This window comes from Suricata suricatta, chromosome 9, assembly GCF_006229205.1.
Source record: "Suricata suricatta isolate VVHF042 chromosome 9, meerkat_22Aug2017_6uvM2_HiC, whole genome shotgun sequence".
Lineage (NCBI taxonomy): Eukaryota > Metazoa > Chordata > Mammalia > Carnivora > Herpestidae > Suricata > Suricata suricatta.
The window spans coordinates 69,035,709-69,050,420 of NC_043708.1; the positions used below are offsets into that span (position 1 = coordinate 69,035,709).

Below are 14,712 nucleotides of genomic sequence, written 5' to 3' on the forward strand. Positions count from 1 at the left end.
CTTCAGTTTGTTTTCAGTAGTCAAGAGTCATGATTTGCCTCCCTCCCTCTCTCTAACTCTTTTTCACCCCTTTCCCTCCCCATGGTCCTCTATTAAGTTTCACTTGTTAGACTTAGGAGTGAAAACATATGGTATCTGTCCTTCTCTGCCTGACTTATTTCGCTCAGCATGACACCCTCGATGTCCATTCATGTTGCTACAAATGGCCAGATTTCATTCTTTCTCATTGCCATGTAGTTTTCCATTGTGCGTATAAACCACATCTTCTTGATGCATTCATCAATGGATGGACATTTAGGCTCTTTCCATGATTTGGCTATTGTTGAAAGTGACGCTATTGAACATTCGGGTACATGTGCCCCTATGCAGCAGCACTTCTTTATCCCTTGCGTTGATCGCTAGCAGTGTTATTGCTGGGTCATAGGGGAGTTTTATTGTTAATTTTTTGAGGAACCTCCACACTGTTTTCCATAGTGGCTGCACCAGTTTACATTCCCACCAACAGTGTAGGAGGGTGCTGGTTTTCCACACCCTCGCCAGCATCTATAGTCTCCTGATTTGTTCATTTTAGCCACTCTGACTGGCGTGAGGTGGTATCTCGGTGAAACACCTTCTTAAGATAACGGTACAGAACCAGCTGGCAGATTTTTTTATATCCATCAAAATGCTAATTACTCCTTTCAGTGTGACGTTTACCATCTGAACTCTTGCAGTTTCCATCATCTTAAATGGAATAATCACTGAACACGTATTTTATCAAGTCTAACTGGCTATATACAAAAAATACTTTGAAGTAAATTTAATCATTATTGTATGACTATGTCTTTTCAGAAAGTCATAGGCCTGTAATATTCAGTGTAAGCCATTTATCAGCAAAACTGTAATCAACATCCCATGTTTGACAATAGTCAAACACTGTCTATATTTGTTATCATCTATCTATAGGAATTATCTATTATTTGCATGTTCTGGGGGATAACAGTCTCATTATTAAGTGTTTGCATTGGCAAATAGAAAGAGCACTTGCTGGGGAGGAAAGAGAAGGGAGAGCAATTCATGAGTGTCCATTTAGCCCTGCCCCTCTGTGATAGTTACTCAGAGCCCCAGAGCACTACTCTGGACTCCGTGTCCAGGAAACACTGGGGCAGACCCATCTCACCTCCATGGCTTCCTCAGCCAGTCAGCACTTCTAAGGCAGCTCTCTGTCTCTCAGTGCCCTTCTGGGAAGACTGTCACAGACCTCACAGTGTTCACTTCCAGAGGACAATTCTGATCGTGATCATCTCAGAAGCCAAGCCCATCCCCCACCCCTCCACAGGTCTGTACTCTTTCCTATTAAGTAAACAGCAGCAGCAGAACATTGGTAAGCAAGTATTTTGCACACTGAAAACTAGTGCAAAAGGACTCAGTTTCTCTCACTTTCTTTCTCCAAGTACAGACTCTGTATTGCATGCCTTCCTGACTTGACTGAAAAGTCATAAAACCATGACAAGCTCATATGCAGAAACCCAGTCAGGAACTTCTCTTCCAAACCAGTAGCTTCAGCAGACTTCCTATCTACAGAGACTTAATGCCTCCAACCCTGGAGCAGAGCATCAGAGCCAGGAGAAACCAGACACTGCCAATTCATCATAGCTCTAGCAGAGCAGCAGAGGTAAGGGGTGGTGACCTTGATAATGATGTCTGAGGAAAGGCGTGATAAGGTGGGTGCCCCAAGAGCAAGTTGGAGAGGTATGGAAAGTTAGACACAGGATAGGGAAATTGAGGGCTGGAGTTCTTCAAGGAGTGTGGCGTCTATTGCCTCCACAGGAGACCACAGGACAGCCATGATCTTGAATCAACAGAGACATTGAAGAAATAGGACCAGATGCAAAGGACCTGGGACCTCCCAGCTTTGACAGAAAGTGAAGTTAGCCTCCAGACAGTTGCTCCAAAAAACAGGGGAGCTGAGAGGTAGGGGACACTAAAGACAATAGACACTAGGGTCACCCCATCTCTGCCCACCCAAACCACACCATTTGCACTTGCACTTCTGCCCACCCAGGACCACGTGGTCTGCACCCTTCACTGTCCATATGGTCTTAGAGAAACATGTTGCCCCCTGCAAACAGGTACAGAAAGTCAAAATCCACCCCAATATATTTCTACCAGTACTAGGGACTCTAATTTTTAGAGTGGTACCTGGGGATTTAGCCAAAATAGACAACAAAAAGTAAAACATATTTAATTTTTTCTTATTTAACTTAATTCTTTCTATGTGCTATTTTAAACTAATCAACAATAGGACTGTGACTGTGGCCACTAGTAACTAATGAAATATTAGTAAGACTAATGAAACATTAATGTGTATGGTAAAAGTATGGTATTTTATGTTTCTGTCACTTGAACAGCATTTTTTTCATCTTTTCTTAGAGATGTGCGCTTCATTGGATATCTTATTGTGTTGTCTTAATACACAAAAAACTGTATATCATTATATATGTCAATATTATAAAAAATATATAATATATGAGGATTAGGTAGACATTGCCTATATATGATTAAAATAGCAGCACTGTATTATGATAGAGTAGAATCTCGCCGTTTTTCTTGTTACCTTTTACAATGATACTAGATGATCTATCAACCTACCTCTTGCAAACCTCCTTCTCTCTTTTGGTGAAAACAGAGTGAATTATATTCAAACATCATATACTTTGACCTGCAATTCTGGCTGGATCCTGGTCTCCTCAAGCTAAACAGCCTCTCAGCAAAAACCCTTGAGCATGTGATACTGAGGATTTTACTTCTTACCAACAACAGGCAATTTGATTTGCAGGTGTTAGTTCCCAGCTCTCCAAACCTGCATCTCCCTTATGCCTGCAGGACTGCTCTGGTGGACAAGCTGTTACTCAATCAGATTCCATCCTGTCACATGGCTTTCAAATTGGGGCTCCGCCTGAAAGGGTGGAGAACGAAGGGACCAGCCATGGCCCCACACCACCCCATCGGAGCTGCCCGTCGGTTTTAAATACTTAGCACGGGTCCAAATTTTACTTAAGGAAAATATTCATGGCTTAAGAAAGCCACGATTTTGAAGGACACTGATAGACACAAACCAACTCCATTAAACGAGGAGGCCCAGAAAGGAAAGCGGCCAGCACAGCCCTGGGGTGAGTTCTCCTCAGACACAGCCCTGAACGCTGGTCTCCCAACTCCCAGCCAGTTCTGCCAAACGAGAAGACATTGTTCCTCGCACTTTCTCCTCTCCCAGCCCCTTGGCCACATGGCCATGGGCCTGCCGCTTTCATGTCTGTATTCTGGGGCCAACTGGACCCATCCCGCCTCTCCCTTCTCCACATGAAACCGGCCTCCCTGGGGCTTCCTGCAATCTGTACAGTTTAGTCAAGTGATAGTGTTTGACTAACTTGAGTATCTTCTGGAATCCCTGTATTAGTGTGACTGACCAAGTTACTTAACCCTCTGTGAGAGTTAGGGGGGAAAGAATGAAAACCAAAAGTTACTTTATATGTTCCATCTTTTGAGGAATGACAGATCCAACAGATATAAAAAGCAGCATCCACATTATGTCCAGTCTGAGATAAGATTTCAGAGGTCTTCTGCTATTTGTATGAAATTATTAAAAGGGGCACCTGGGTGGCTCAGTCGGTTAACATCTGACTTTAGCTCAGGTCATGATCTCATGGTTTGTGGGTTCAAGCCCCACATCAGGCTCTGGGCTGACAGCTCAGAGCCTGGAGCCTGCTTTGGATTCTGTGTCTCCCTCTCTCTCTGCCCCTCCCCCACTTGTGCTCTGTCTCTCTCTGTCTCAAAAATAAACAAATGTAAAAAAATAATTAAATCTTAAAAAAAAAAAGTCATTAGAAGTATCAGGTTGATTGTATTCTATCCAAAAGCTGACCACCCTCAAGCCCCTGTGTACGGAGAACTGCACAGCAATGATATCTTGTTTCTCACCAGACACAGGGGCTCTGGGGGGGCAGAAGCTTTGATTGTGTCATGAGCTTCCCTGGGACACCAGACTACCTGGAACAGGTGGCACAAGAGTGACAGACAAACTCAGAATGAGTGGCCAAGCTTTGTTTCTCCCCCTCCAATCTCTACCTGTGTGCCACCAACTACACTGATACTGGGGCCTTTTAAACCTTCCAGACATCAGGAAGCTGAGAAGAACATTAGCTTCATCTGTAAGAACATGAGTCTGAACCTGGTAGACGCCATGACAGGCTTTAAGTTTCCCCTCTAAACTAGGTCTAAAGGTCAGTCTCTCCAGAACTATTAGGCGGTTACACATTGCCCAAGCAAGAGGGACCACCCTTGTAATACCCTTAACCTTCCTAAGGGCAGGCCTAGATCAGTTATTGCCTAAGGCTAGTTACACCCTATGTGAGGATCCTGGGTCCTGGGCCTACTCTGTGATTGGTTAACACTCTAAATGTTGTAATTGGATAAACCTGCTGTCAATAATATTGTATAATAATAATTGGATCACTGTACCTATGTCACAATTTCCTGTAACTCCCCTTCCCAAACTCATAAAAGTCCTACCCCACCTTTGTTCGGGGCTCTCTGGCTCTCTCCGTTCCACCAGCTTGGAGTGAGCCGAGGCCTGAGTTTGAACCTGCAATAAACGACCCTTGCTTTTTGGCTTTGACTCTGGACTCTGGTGGTTCATTTCTGGGGGACTCCCGAATTCTGGGCATTACACATCAGGGTGGCCTGGGACCACACCGTGGACTCCCCTGCATGCGTTTGTCTGTCACACCCCTCCTCCCACACTCTCTGCGGTCATTCCCTCATCTTCCCAGGACTCTCATCAGCACCCCGTCTCCACTTCACCCCCAGCATCTCATCCTCAGCCCCAGCCCCAACGTTCCGCAGTTCTCCCTCAAACTACCCAGAGGTTGATGGATGATGAGGCTCCTACCTAGTGTGTTTTAGGAAAGACCAGTGCTTGGTACCCCTGCATTTATACAAAAAAAAAAAAAAAAAAAAAACCACTCAGACTATCAAAATTCGAAGGTCTATAGAGAGTAGGTTTGGATAGATAGCATGCTATTTTAGGGAGTACATACTTACCTGCTCACAAATTCAAGGTAAAAGTGGGTCATATTCATGCTCTTGGAGGATCTGACTCAGAGGAAGGGGATACCATTTCTGGCCAATGCCAAAGCCCCCAAAGCCCCTTCTTCCATTCAGAGAGTCCAGGGTTGTTTTGTTTTGTTTTTTCTGGTGAATATGGTCACACCATCAACAGCCTAGAAATATGGTTCCTGCAACAACCTCACCAGAGGGACCTTTCTGTGTGAGAGGAAGGGAAAATGGGGAAAGCTCAATAGCTTGAGAATCAGTAGAAACAGGAGGAAATTGGGGGTCACGGAGCCTGCCCCTTTTTCTACTTCATCTTTAGAATTTAAAAGCCTTACATGATGGTTATTTTTGTTTTTTTGTTGTTTTTTTTCCCCCTAGGAAGTGTGTCTTGGGTTTTTCCCTTATTATTTTCATTACTTTTTTTTTCCTCTTCTTTTTTTGGTGGTGGGGGTGGTTATGTTTAAAGGAAGTTGCTTTTACAACACCAAAGACTTAATCATCCATTTCGTACATAAAAGGTAGCTACTTCTTTGCATGGACCTCAAGCATATTGTAGTATAGAGGTGGAATTTAAGGAAAGGTATTAAGCAGGCTGGGTTTTAGCTTATGGGCAAGTAATAAATTGTATCATGTATCTTGAATGTATCATAGATAAGCTGCTATATAACGATTGCCACTTCAGATAGCTGTGAAATTAGGTGATTAACTAGTTGTTCCTTAACCTTCTAATTTCTGTATGAGTCTAATTACATGAAACAGAAGTTGGTGTTTTGATTTTTTACTTTGCTTTTCTGTTTTGAGTGTCATTGTAACTACTGTATTGTAAAGGATGGAAAATAATTGCATATGTTAAAAAAAATAGTGTTATATTCTAAAAAAAAATAAAAAATAAAGTTACCACAAAAAAAATAAAAATAAAATTAAAAAAGAAAAGCCTGGAGAAAGAAAACCTCTTCAGACCCATTCAGTCTTTTGAGAAGATACTGCTGCTCCTATTTTTCTTGGCCCATCTCCCAACCTCCGGGAGGTAAGTGGCCATCCTGTTAAAAAGAAAACCACAGGCCCCAAGTGGCTACACTTAGATAAGTCCCCAAACCAGGGCTTGATATCTAATCTAACTGCAGTTTCTACCTCCCTCAGAAATGTAGTCTAAACCTGTCAGTCAGGAATTTTTCCAATGAGTCTGCCTAGTGGGTCCTCTCCATGCCCCCAAGGAAGATGAGATAATCTGTTTGATAAGACCCCTTGCTTTTTCCCTAAGGAAAAGCCACCTTGCCTGAAACAATCCTTTCCTTTTGCTTTCTTGCCCCGCCCTCCTTCTATAAAAAACACACCATTTTGTGCATCTCCTTAGAGCGACCCTCTGTTTTCTAGATGGGATGCTGCCTGATTCATAAATCAATTAATAAAGCCAATTAGACGCTTAAAATTTCCTCAGCTGAATGTTTATTATATATTAGATCCCTATCTCAGAGGCCTGGCTTATTCCAGCGGTGACACTTCCCCCGTGTCCCGTGAGGCTATTAACTAGGATCCTTTCTTGCCTCACTCCCATAAATTTACTGAGCCCCAGATCTGTCACCGGATATTTCTGTATCCAGAAATATTACAAAGTACAGAAATTACAGAACTCCCAAAGAGTTGCTCCCAAAGAGACCCAATGGGTCCTCTCCTTTCCATGAATCATACCCTGTCACCCAAAAAGTGACATTATTAGGATGCCACAAGATCCTCACAGCAGAGGTAAATGAGGGCTAGAACGTCTCATTCTCCAAAACTGAAAGTGGTTATGTATCCCAGGAGCTATTGTCAGAAAGTCCCAAATTATGCACACACCCCATCGTTTATAGCAGCACTGTCAACAGTAGCCAAAGTATGGAAGAGCCCAAATGTCCATCAACTGATGAATAGATAAGGAAGATGTGATATAGATACAATAGAATATTAGTCGGTGACCAAAAAGAATGGGATCTTGCCATTTGCCACAACACGGATGGAACTAGAGTACATTATGCTAAGCGAAACAAGTCAGTCAGAGAAAGACAAATATCATATGATTTCATTCATATGTGGAACTTAAGAAACAAAACAGATGAACAAAGGGGAAGGGACACAAAACTAAAAAAAACAGAGAGGGAGACAAACCATAAGAGACTCTTAAATACAGAGAACAAACTGAGGGTTGCTGGAGGGGATCTAGGTGTGGGGATGGGCTAAATGGGTGTTAAATGTAAGTGATGAATCACTAAATTCGATTCCTGAAATCATTATTACACTCTCTGTTAACTAACTTGGATTTAAATTTTACAAATAAATAAATAAACAATAATTAAAAAACAACACAAAAGGAAAAAGAAAAAGGAAGCCCCTGAATTAGAAAAAAGTAACCTGAAGAAGCATCATAAAATCTTAGAAAATACAAAACTGTTTCTGACAATATGAAAGTGGTCAGATTAGGGATGATTTTGATAGGGGGCCATAAAACCCCAGGTCTAAAGGCACTGATCTGGCAACATCCAATCCAACTTTACACAACCAGCAAGAGCCTAAAGTTCAGAGTCATGGAGAAGATCCTCATAGAGTGGTTCTCGCCCTGGCTGCACATGGGAACTACCCGAGGAGCTTATGAAACTCCCAGGGTCGGGACCTCCCAGCGCCAGTTCTGCATGTAAGAGCTTGGAGGTTGACAGACCATCCAACCATCTCCTTGGGGCCATGGGGGTGGGGGCCGCCAGGGAGGGCACAGGACAAACCTCTACCCTTATATTTTAGAAGACCAGACTTCAAAGCATGGCTTGGAAAACCTGACAGGCAAACACAGAGAGCCACAGCTCACTGGAGCCGAGACTCAGGGAGCAAGAACCGCTGTGAGAACCGGTGCAAGATCCGGTGCTGGTGCAGGAAAACCTGAGCTGTAACAGACAAACCCCCGGAGGAGGCTCGGTGTGGACGAGCCTGAGAGTTTAAAAAAAAAAAAAAAAAACCTGCAGGACGACCTGGTCATAGGGGACCCCACACTTTTGTGAGATTTGCCTCCTAGCGCTCAACCAGATTTTCACAGTAAATACTGAAGGAAAATCTCCTTGGGCTCCGGGCAGGGAAAGGAGGAAAAGGAACCATTCTGAAAGAAAACAGAACACTTGTTCTTCTTCACAAGACTTACCCTCAGGAAAAACCAGTTTCTCCTAAGCCTAACTTGCTGGGGTACTACTGTCAGACCTAACTGAACTGGGGGAAAGAAAATACCCAACTCCAGCCCCCTCTAGCTATCCTGTCTCACCAGGGGTACACGTGAAGTTCACAGCCCAGAGGCACAGTCTCATTAAAAGACTCAGATGGAATCATCGGACTACAGAATGCTTCCCCTCCCCCCACATCTCACTGCCACATTATTAAAGGCCTATTTATAGCAGTTGCTTTTACCCTAATGTCCAGCTATCAAAATGACAAAGCATACCAAAAGGCAAGAAATAAAATTTTAAGACAGAGAGCAAGCATCAAAGCCATATATGGCAGGGATATTGGAATTATCAGACCAAGAATTTAAACAACTATGGTTAATATGCCAAGGGCTCTATGGAGAAGAAGGCAGAGCACAAGAACAGATGGGCAATGTGAGCAGAGAGGTGAAAATGCCAAGAAAGAACCAAAAAGAAAGGCCAGAGATCAAAAACGTTTTTCAGAAATGAGGAATGCCTTTGATGAGCTTACTCTTAGGTTGAAACTGGGGAAAGAATTTCAGTGCTTAATTACACTTATCTCAAAACATATAGAACTGAAAAACAAAGAGAGCAAGACTGGGGAAAAAAAAAAACAGAACATCCAAGGACTGCGAGACAACTACAAAATGTATAACATACATAATGGGAATACCAGGAAAGGAAGAAAGAGAAAGGAATGGAAAAAATATTTGAAATAATAATGACTGAGAATTTCCCGCAAATTTCATGTCACCAGACCAAAGGCCCAGGAAGCTCAGAGAACTCCAAGCAGGACACCTGCCCCTAAAAACTAAACCTAGGCATCTTATCTTCAAACTACAGGAAATCAAAGATAAAGGGGGAAAAATCCTTTTAAAAGCCAGAGGAAAGAAACAGCTGACCTATAGAGGAACAAAGACAAGAATTACATCTAACTTCTCAGAAACCATGCAGGTTGGCAAGTGGTATCTTTCAAATAGGCCCATTTCATCTAGATTATCAAACTTGTGGGCACAGAACTGTTCATAGTATTCCTTGATTATCCTTGCAATGTCCATGGTGTCTGATGTGAGATCCTATATATATGTATATATATACTTAATACATAAATGTTATATATGCATATATATGTGTGTGATATATATATGACATATATGTTGTAAAGACACAGAATCATTAGAAAATAGAAGGGCACACGTTGCCCAAGGAAGGAGGGACAACCCTTGTAACACCCAATCAGGAAAGGCCAGCTAACACCCTTAACATTTCTAAGGGCAGGCCTAGAAGGCTAGTTACACCCTATGTGAGGGTCCTGGGCCCACTCTGTAACTGGTTACCACTCTAAATGTTGTAATTGGATAAACCTGCTATCAATAATACTGTATAATAATGATTGGACCCCTGTACCTGTGTTACAATTTCCTGTAACTCCCCCCTCCCAAACCCATAAAGGCCCTACCCCGCCTTTGTTCAGGGCTGTCAGCACGCAACCACTGCGCTGGTGAAGTCTGTGAGCCAGAGTTTAGGTCCAGTGAGCCTAAACCCGTAATAAAGCCCTTTGCTTTTGCCTGTGTGACTCAGTCTCCCTGGCGGTCTCTGGTTTTTGAGGATGATATTTAAAATCTGGGCATAACAATGTAAGTGGACATAATTATTATATATACAATATAAGTTTATATGTAAGTGAAATGAATGACAGTAATGATGCAGGGATGGCAAGGAAGAATTAGGATTATTTTGTTATCATAAAGGAGGCACACTATCTGAGAAATGGTTTAGTATTATTTGCAAGAGGACTTGGATTGGTTGTAAATATATTGTAAACTGTAGGGCAACCACTACAAAAAGTAAAGAAGAAAGAAAGAAAACAGTAACAAATATGGTAGATCAATAATCATTTTGAATGTCATTGGTCAAAATGCACCTAATAATACAGAGATTGTCAGAGTCTATCAAAAAAGAAGACTCAATTATATGTTGTTTACAAACCCATTTTATACATAAAAGCACATACAGATTAAAAGTAAGTGGATAAAGAAAAATAACATACTATGGTAGCACTGATCAAAAGAAAGTAGGGAGGGGCTCTGGGTGGCTCAGTCAGTTAAGTTTCCACCTCTTAATTTCAGCTCTGCTCATGATATCACATGATTGAGCTCCTGTTGACATTGTGGATCCTGCTTCCTCTCTCTCTGTCCCTCCCCTACACATGCATGCTCTCCCTCTTTCTCTCAAAATAAATAAACTTTAAAGATATACATATCCTGGGGTGCCTGAGTGGCTCAGTTGGTTGGACATCCGACCTCGGCTCAGGTCATGATCTCACGACTCGTGAGTTGAAGCCCCAAGTCGGGCTCTGTGCTGACAACTCAGAGCCTGGAGTCTGCTTTGTATTCTGTGTCTTGTTCTCTCTCTCTCTGCCCCTCCCCCACTCACTCTCTGTCTCTCTCTCCTTCTAAAATAAATAAACATTAGAAAAAATTTTAATATACACACCGTTTAAAAAAATAAAATCATAGGAACGATAGAACGTGTGCTCTTGCATCAAAATGGAATTTAACTAAAAATCAATAACACAAAGATAACTGGAAAATCACAGAAATACATGAGGATGGGGCGCCTGGGTGGCTCAGTCGGTTAAGCGTCTGACTTAGGCTCAGGTCAAGATCTCAATCAAAGTTTGTGAGTTCGAGCCCCATCTTGGGCTCTGTGCTGACAACTCAGATTCTGTGTCTCACCCTCTCTCTGCCCCTCCCCGCTCATGCTTTGTCTCTCTCTGTCTCTCAATAATAAATAAAAATGTTTAAAAAAAATTTAATACATGGAAATTAAACTTCTGGCTGGTTTAAGCATCGGACTCTAGATTTCAGCTCCAGTCACCATCCCCTGGTTCATGAGATTGAGCCTTGCATTGGGCTCCCAGTGCAGGACCTGCTTAGAATTTTCTCTCTCCCTCTTATTCTCTGCCCCTCCCCTACTCATGCACCCGCTTGCACTCTCTCTCTCTCTCAGAATAAATGAATAAACATTAAAAAAAAAACAAACCCTCTAAGAGTACCCAGGTGGCTCAGTCAGTTAAGTGGCTGACACTTCCTCAGGTCATGATCTTACAGTTTGTGAGTTCAAGTCCTGCATCAGGGTCTCTGCTGTCAGCCCAGAACCCACTTCAGACTACATCCCCCCATTTCTGCCCCCCCCCTTCTTGCCCCTCCCCCTCGCTGAGCCCCTCTCCCTCCCCAACTCTCCCCCTACATGCACTCTCCCCCTCAAAAATAAATAAACATTAAAAAAAATTCTAAAGAATGCATAGTCAAAGAGGAAATCTCAAGAAAAATTTTAAAATATTTTGAACTAAATGAAAACATGACTTATTTAAAATTAGTGAGATGGTGGGGTGCTTGGGTGTCTCAGCCTGTTAGATGTCCGACTTTGGCTCAAGTCATGATCTCATGATTTGTGAGTTCAAGCCCCATGTCAGGCTCTGTGCTGACAGCTCAGAACCTGAAGCCTGCTTTGGGTTCTGTCTACCTCTCTCTCTCTCTACCCTCCTCCACTCATACTCTGTTTCTCTCTTTCTCAAAAATAAATAAACATTTAAAAAATTTTTTTATTAGTGAAATGTAGCAAAAGCAATGCTTAAAGGGAAATTTATAGCAGTCAATGCCTATATTATTAGAGAAGAAGAAATCTCTAAAATCAACCAAATTAATCCAAAGTAAACGTTTAAGAGAAAAGAAATAATAAGACTTATAACAAAAATCAATGAAATTGGAAACAGAAAATCAATAGAAAAAATCAGTTAAATGAAAGTCTGCTTCTTTGAAAATATCAATAAAATCAATTAACCTCTAGCTAACTAAGAAAAAAAGAGAGGTCATAGATCATGAAGACCAGAAATAAAAGAGGGACATCACTACAAATTGCATGGACATTAAAAGAATAACAAGGAATTTTTTGAATAACTCTGTGCCCACAGTTTGATAACCTAGATGAAATGGAACAATTCTTTTAAAAAAATAACCCACCCCCACCCAAGAAGAAATAGACAGTCTGAATAGGTCTATATTTAGTAAGAAGATTACCAATAAATTAATAGCCTTCTGAAACAGAAAGCACCACGCCCAGATGGGTTCACTAGTAAATTCTACCAAATATTTAAGGAAGAAATTATGTCAATTCTCTGTAATCTCAGAAGACAGAAGTAGAGGGAATATTCTTTGGGTCAACTATACCCAAACACCAAAACCAGACAAACACATTACAAGAAAAGAAACTACAGACCAATAACTCTCATAAACACAGATGCAAACCCCTCAACAAAACATTATCAAACCAGAGCCAATGTTTTTAAAAGAACTGCATGACAATAACTGAGTGGATTTACCCCAGGTGTGCAAGGCTGGTTCAACATCTGAAAGTCAATTAATGTAATCCATCACATCAACAAGCTGAAAAATAAAGATCACATGACCATATCAATAGAAATAGAAAAAGCATTTGACAAAATCTAACACCAATTTATGATAAAAACTTACAGTAAACTAGATCTACAGGGGAACTTCCTCAACTTGATAAGAATATCTACAAAAAACCTACAGCTCTTATCATACTTAATGGTGAAAAATGAGAAGCTTTCCAATTAAGATCAGCTACAAGGCAAGGATGTACCTCTCATCGCTCCTTTTCAACATCACATGGAAGTTCTAGCTAATCAAATAAGACAAGAAAGTGTGGGGAGGAAGTATGTGGACTAGGAAAAAAGAAAAAAATCTGTATTTGCAAAGGACATAATTATCTATGTAGAAAATCTAAAGGAATTGACCAAAAAAATAGCTGGGACTAATAAGCAAGTATAACAAGGTTGCAGGGTACAAGATTAATACACACAAATCAATCACTTTTCTATATACTAGCAATGAACAAGTGGAATTCAAAATTAAAAACACAATATCATTTACATTATTAGCACCAAAAAATGGAATATTTACGTATAAGCAAAATACATGCAAGATCTATAAAAGGAAAACAACAAAACTCTCATGAGTGGCATCAAAGAAAAACTAAATAAATGAAAAGGGATTCCATGATCATGGATTCCATCATCACTCAAAATTGTCAAGGTTTCAGTTCCTTTGCTCATTAGTCCTAGATATACATTCTACTGGCACTAGAACAGAAGGTTGTTTGTGTAATTTATCATCTCGTTCCATGGCTTTTAAACAGAAAGAGAATGGTAAGGAATGAAATGATCTCAGATCCCAGTCCCTCACTTCAGAAGAGCCTATCTCTAGGTCTTTCAGGTACAGGCAAAGGGATAAAAATATTTTTTTGATAAAAGATATACCTGGCATTATAAAATTAATAATTTTTAAACCCATTGAGGTAGAACTTCATCCTGTGACATATGAAGAAACTGAGGCACAGAAAGAGAAGTAACCACATGGGGCCATTCAAGAGAGTTGCCCCCAGATGGGAACCTTGGTGTCCTGACGGCCAGGCCAGTACTCTCCAAGACATAACCATTTCAAGCAAGAGAGCTTCAGTTCACATAGCCATCTCCTTCCCCGCTAGCCTGCATCCCAAATCTCCCCCATCTGGCTACTCAGACAACAACCTGGACAGAAAGTACATGGAATTCAACCTCCTCCCTTTTCTACCCTACATAGGAAACCATAGGTGCAAACAAAACACAAACCATATGACAGTCCATCTAACGCTTCCAGACGCGGCCCCACACACCTGCCCCACCCCAACCCAGGAGATTTCACTGTGCTCTGAGTTAAACATGTGTTCTCCATGAGGTAGCAGGGAGCCCATTCACCACACAAGACCCTCTCTGAAAACTCTTGCAGAGCCCAGGGCTGGGATGTTCCTAGGAACAACTTCTCCTGAATTCTGTCTGACTAATACTGAGACAATCTGACAGGCAAAGCAAAAAAAATTCAACAGGAGAAGATCAGAGGGAAGCTTCAGTAAGGCTCAGGCCCAAGAGTGAGCCAAGGGGCCCATTTTCCTAAAGCTCTGTAAGCAGTGATCTTTGAAGAAAGGGTAAAGGAGCACTGGCTTAGGGTTATACCCTTATCTTAAGACAGTTTTATGTTTCCTTTGGGAAGAAAAAATGTGACTTCATTTATCAGCTTTCTGAAAAGCGATGGGCAGGATAGAGAAAAGAATACCTCTGTGCAAGTGAGCACTTGACATGATCTTGATGAGACTCATGATGAGAAAGTGATGAACTTGAGAAAACCCACAACCCTATCTGGTTTTCATTTCAGTTACTCCCAGGATTTCCCCCAATTCAAGAAGCAGCCTGGAGAAAGTTGGTCACTCCCACCCTGCAATTTGTTAAATGCAAATCATTACACTACTTAGGACTTCCCCAGTCCCCACCAGGACCAGCAATTCCCCCAAAAACTCCACA

At 41.6% G+C, this 14,712-nt stretch overlaps 1 long non-coding RNA gene across 1 annotated transcript in view; it reads right to left on the reverse strand.

Moving 5' to 3' along the window:
- LOC115300699 overlaps window positions 1-14,712 on the reverse strand; it is an 81,950-nt gene that overhangs the window by 5,632 nt on the left and 61,606 nt on the right. The window lies entirely within an intron of this gene.